Genomic DNA, 6669 nt, shown 5'->3' on the forward strand with positions numbered 1-6669 from the left:
AAAAAAGTGCCCAGTGTGAGGAAATATGCATGGGAAGATATAAAAAAAAGATTATTATTATATGCATGCACATGTGTATGGCAATGTATATATATAACGAGGAAAAATGATGATGATGCTGATGATGATGATAAGTAATATGATTCACTTACTACTATACGAGCTTGGATAAAAAACTGTGGCGCCTAATCTCCTATAGGTGTGGATGAGAGGGAGCCAACAACCATATCGTTCGAGCTTAAGTCCCAGTCACACAAAAGATTAGCTCAGATCCATTTAAACCCAATAAATGGCGGTTAAGTTGAATGGTATTTTGCAAAAGGGACTGATAAATTCAAAAGCATGATGATAAAAGAATAAATAAATAAATAATAACAAAAAATTAAAATTAAAATTAAAATTAAAATAATAATAAATAAAAGGATGGAAAATGATACCGTGCATCTTATGGAATTGTTGAGAATAACATCCTGCCAACAAATAAAAATAATAATAAAATAAAATAAAATAAAATAAAAAATAAAGAATGAAATGTTGCATTACAGTGATTAAGTGTGATGGGATGAGATACCTTAAATGTGTCATACATGTATATGGGCATTCAAGCATGCAGATATGCATAATAAAATAATTTTTTTAAAAAAATCATGCATGTTCATGACTTAAAGAGGTGGGCCACCATTAAAAATAAATATTTATAAAAAGCATGCTTACGTGCAAAATAAATAAAATAAAATAAAATAATTAATTAATTTTAAAAAAAGGGGAGGGGGCATGCATAGTATATGTGTATGAAATTTAAAAAAATAAAATAAAAGAATGGGAAAGCATACCCACGTGCATGAGATAAAAATAAGAAATAAAAATATATATAATAGAAAAGAGTATACAATATATATATATATATATATATATATATATATATATATATATATATATATATATATATATGAGTTTCACCACGCAAGAGATACACTTAGAGCTCTCTTAAAAAATAATGAGATACATGCATTCAGAAAAATCCATAGCTCACCATAAAAGAGACAATATGAGTATGGATATATATCAAGTGTGGTATTTGAACAATATTTCTTTCGATCGAAAGCAACACCATGGGTTAGTCAACGATTAAAATTCATGTCCCAAAGACAATGACGAATTTCAAAGTGATAACAAGATATATATCGCATACAACAACTAGCTAAATATGCAACGCAGTAATAAGGAATAGGCAGCGATGATTTATTTATTTTAAAATGGCAGCAAAAATTTTGAAACGGCAATAAGGTATGCACCGCAGTGGCAAGGCATAGGCAGCAGCAATGATACTTGTACTTTTGCCCTTAATCGGAGGTTCCTACGATTCTAATCTGGGGTAATTAATAGTAGAAGTTTGCCTCTATTAGAAATGAAAAAACCCACACGATAACATATGATATTTGTGCTTCGATATATCATCTGGTGTTTTCTTCATGATGCCAGATGCGCATTTTGGATCCCACAAATTCTGGCATGCAAGGTGGGGACCCATTTCTCCTCCCATCTTTGAGGCAAAAGTACAAGTAAAAGGTGTTGTCCTACATTGAGTGAAAGAAATCTAATAACATTTCTTTTTTATTTTTGGAGGAAATGGCACTCAAGAACTCAACCATCTCTGGAAGCCCGAAACTCACGATTTTCCTTGGCAAAGGAATTGAGGTTCAATTGCCCAACTGCACCTTCAACACTGGAGCTACAGGAGCCGAGCTGACTTTTAGCACGATATCTGAGTCGATGTAATTCATAAGGAGACCTGCACCTTCTGAGGAGAACTTGACAGTCCTGCGGCTTCCATCCAAAGGTCGTCGCTCTAATGTGATTGTTCCTGCGACTAGCGAGGATGTCGCTGTTAAGGAGTCACCAAGAGTATCTGCATTCAAAAGGCTATCTCACCCCAAAAGGGTAATGAATGATGATGATGATGATGAACCCGCCTTTACCATCACAGCAAAAGGACGGGAAAGCAAAATTTTCCAGTCATCTGATGAAGACACTCCAAAGAACAAAAGTGTGTTTTCAAGGCTCACACAAAGGAAAGTCAAAATTTCAAAACAAAGGATGGATTTTGTGTTGTTCCAAGGACACAAGAATGATTAAATGAGTACCTTTAACAACTCATTTGAACCTCTTAACCTAGTGAAGAAGAATGCAACCACTACAGACCTACGTCCCCAACTGAGTGAAAATAAGCGATTGATTTCAACAGCGCAGAAGATGGTGTTTGACCGTTTAACCCCTGCAAGAAGTCAACCCAAGGTTTCCCGCTCTAAATTTCAATGGAGAAAGGAAATGAAAGATTAAGAAATGTCTGATTCAGATGTGGAAATACACACTTGCCGGATGGTTACTGAAGCAAGAGGAGATCCTGCAGCCGAACAAGAACAATCAAAACCTGTTACGAGATCCCGTAGAAGAGCAGCAGATTCCCTGAATGGAGAAGAAGGTTCAAGCCATGTGCCACCATAGGAGGAGCAAGGGATAGGGACTAGCGTTCCACTAGTCTATATGCCAAGGAAACATAAAGAAGTACATCCGCTAAATGAAGATAAAGAAGATGAACCTGTCTTTGTTCCTCAAAAGGGACACCATGAGACTGAATATCAAAGACTCAATAACAACATGGCGATGTTGATGGGGTCAATATTACAAATGCAGAAATAAATTAAAATGTTAATGGAAAATTGTCCTGAAAAAGTAGGGAGATCGAGGAGTCCAACCCGACGGCCGCCCTTAGGCCAGTTGAACAAGGGGTAATCCCACGGTTTCCTACGGAGAATGTTCAGAGGTCGAGAAGTCCAACACCTCACCCAAAGGAAACCTTCAAGCTGGTAGAATATGGGGGAACCTCCTACCTTCCCATTCAAGAACAATCAGCTGTAATGACCCGAGAAGAGATACAGCGAATGGTAGTTGCTGAATTAAATCAAGCCAAAGGAATTGAAAAAGGGCAGATGGAGACAAGCCCTATCCCAGCTACCATGACTTGGTGCCTTACCCCAAGGGATATAATGTTCCTAAATTCAAGCAATTTACTGGGATTGGCAATCCTGACCAACATTTGGCTCATTTTGTGACAGCCTGTGGAGATACAAGTGTGAAACCGTCACTCTTCCTCAGACAGTTCTTTAATCCTGACCAATATTTAGCTCATTTTGTGATAGCCTGTGGAGATACAAGTGCGAAACCGTCACTCCTCCTCAGACAGTTCTCTGCAAGTCTCGCAGGAGTAGCATTTGAATGGTATGCAAATCTACAACCTGAGACGATTCAAATGGCAGCAGCTAAAAGATGCATTTCGAGTACGGTTTGGGGGCATAAGTGACAAAATTACAATTACTGACCTCGCAACCACTCGTCAAAATGAAGATGAAAAAGTGTTCGATTACATTATGAGATGGAGGAACTTGAACATTAAATGTGAACAACCATTTGACCAGCAGCAGGCAGTGGGTTTACTGCTCGGAAACATTGATAGTTGGATGTCACCTTTCCTAAGTACATCTGGCATCACTACATTCCAAGGCTTAATCTCACACGCTAAGAAATTGGAAAAGACCAACCCGAAGGTGTTGTCCAATTTCCAGACCCTCTCAAGGAATGATAGAGACAAATCCAAGAAGATAGAAGGCGTTAAGTATACTGCTACAACCTTCAATATTGAGAAAGGGAAAAGCATGGCGGAGCCCCATAAGCCAGAACAAGCTAAGGCACCTAACTTAGGTAGCACTGAAAATGAGTCAAGACCTCTTCCTTCCTTGAAGGATAGGATGAATAAGAAGTATTCCTTCAGAAGAGATAAAGTACATAAAATCTTTAAAGATGCTGTAAGAGAAGGTCTGCAGCTCTCTGAATACAAAAGACCTGAAGAGCAAAGCAAGACAGATCATCTCAATTACTGTCCATATCATAGAGTGTTGGGACATACAATAGAAGATTGTTATGTTTTCAAGGACTGGGTTGAGCGACAATACCAAGAGGGCAAAATCACACTCTTAAAGAATGTTTTGTCTGAGCAACCAGCTGAACATATACGATATGTGACTGCCCTAAACCCAGAAGGGTCATCCTAAGGGAAAGTCACAGTAGTTGGAAATAAAGTGATACTTACATCTACAGAAGATGATAAACCTTTTTCCGTTCTAGAAGAGCTACGGGAGGTATTTATATCCAAAAGATCAATAAAGATATTGAAGAAGTTGGTTGAACTGCCAGGGATAGTTTGGAAACGCTCTCAACAACCTCCTAATTAAAGGTCAGTCGACAAAATAGTCAAAGAAGAAGAACATGAAGAGAAACCAAAAGCGCGAACAATCAAAGAACCATATTATACCCCGAAGACCCCAAAATATAAGGTCTTAGGGAAAGTTATGCCAACTGAATATATCCCTACTTTCATTCAATGGGTGACAGATGAGTCAGCTAATAGGATGCGACAGTTATGTATCGAAGATGCTGAGTGGGACGAATCTAGGATGTACCCTCAAGAATCATCAGGACAGGACAAAATTTTATTTCAGAGGTTGTGGATTCTCCAGCCCCTGCCAAAGCAACAAATGCTAAAGAAAGATTTATCAAAAGGTATAAAAGGAAAGAGTTCTTTGATTAGGCCATAGAAAATGGATTGGATTTGCCTAAACCTAAAAGGCGGCACCTGATGCATCTTGATAGTCATCCAAACTACTGCCAATATCACCGGCTTGTAGGACACACCATAGAAGAATGTCAAGCTTTCCAAAAATTGTTGCAAGGACAGGTTTCCCTGAGAAATTTGATACTCACAGAGCATTACTTTGAAGAAAAAGGTGAATGTTATGCCATAGTCGCTCATGATGATTCAGAAGATGAGCTGAACTTCCCTGATGAAGAAGATGATGTACCACAACATGTACATCAGATGCAGCTCAGAACTGGGAAGACACTCTAACCAAGACAGGCTCCCAATTCAAATAACCGAGATAAAGGGAAGATAATTGAAGAAGATAATGTTTCCCCTAAAAACCCCTCGAAAAAGCCAAATTATAACATTTTTGGCACATTTGAAGAAGGTCCCAGCACTCCTCAGTATGTACGATGCATTGATGATGTTAGCTGAATTCAGAGAGTCTTTAATACATGCCCTACAAAATCCTGAGGAGTATCAAGCATACTTTGCTGAGGTTAACATGAAAGAAGCCCTACATGCATCCCATGCACCTTCAGTGTCCTTCACAGATGAAGATTTATTGCTTGGGACTACTGCACACAATAGACAGCTATATATGACAGGATTTTGTGATGGTGTAAAGATCAACCTGGTTATGATTGATCCAGGGTCTTCTTTGAATTTAATGATCCTCAACACTCTTCGAGCATTGGCTCTTGAAATATGCCACTTATCTCCGGAGAAGATCATCATCCAAGGTTTTAATCAGTATAGCCAAAAGGCATTGGGGTCCATCACTCTCCCCCTTAAATTTGGAAAAATATCATCTAACGTGAAATTCCATGTTATTGATGCTGATTCTTCCTACAGAGCCCTCTTGGGAAGGCCATAGATCCATGAGAACCAGCTGGTCCCTTCAACACTTCATCAGTGCGTAAAGTACCTCGTAGATGGGGAAGAATTCAGAATTGATGGAGAGATCCAACTCTTTGGCATCCATGAAATACACTATGAGGATGCGAGGTATTACCTTAGCACACCCAAAAGGGACAAATCAACCAAAGGGGGCAAGTTACCATTCCCAAGAGAAGAGTCTTTGATTAAGCATGTGCAAAACTACTCCTATACTCTAAAAAGAACCAAGCACCACCTCACTGATAGTGATACTCGAGTCTTCAGAGGATGAAAGTGATGCGGATGTACACCAAAGTAAGGGTTAAATTGAAAGATCTGCTCAAGAAAATGCGTTGAACATTACGAGGATTCCCGATGGACTACACAAAACCTTGGATGATCTGAATATAAATATAGTTGAGCATCTAAAGACATTTTATGTGCAAGCTCGTCATGAAAAGGAGAGAGTTATTCTCTTTTAAAAGGACAAAAACAAAAAGATCTTAAATGATGATATCATAAATATTGAAGAAATAGAAAATGATGAAGCTCAACCCATAAACTTCCCAAGTCATTACCCCAACAAGCTCAGGACAATAGTTGAGAGATTTGGGAGCAAAATCAAGTGGTCAAGGAGGTCACATCAGGGCTTTCATAGATTGTGGCATCCTGCACAGATAGACAAGAAAGGAATAGGCTATTATGAGTTTTGCAGGCACTCATGATACATGGTAACATTGCACGAGGAGGAGGAGGAAATAAAGATGAAGAATGCACCACTCGAACTAGAAGACGGGGAGGGGGCACGCAACAATTGATGAGTTGGTTGAAATTGACTTGGGAAGCGATGATGACCCAAGGCCGACTTTCCTAAGTGCACAATTATCAGAAGAAGAAAAAACATCATTTAAGGCTCTCCCTCGAAGGAGCATATTGATCGCTATGCGTGGAACTATAATGAAATGCCAAGGTTAGATGATGAGGTAGTTGTTCATAGACTGGCTATTGATCCTAATGCTACTCCAATTAAACAGTAATCGAGGAAGATGAAGTTTGACCGCGAAGAAAAAGGTGGATAGACGAGATAAAGAAGT

This window comes from Dioscorea cayenensis, chromosome 3 (assembly GCF_009730915.1).
Source record: "Dioscorea cayenensis subsp. rotundata cultivar TDr96_F1 chromosome 3, TDr96_F1_v2_PseudoChromosome.rev07_lg8_w22 25.fasta, whole genome shotgun sequence".
In the NCBI taxonomy this organism is placed as follows: Eukaryota; Viridiplantae; Streptophyta; class Magnoliopsida; order Dioscoreales; family Dioscoreaceae; genus Dioscorea; species Dioscorea cayenensis.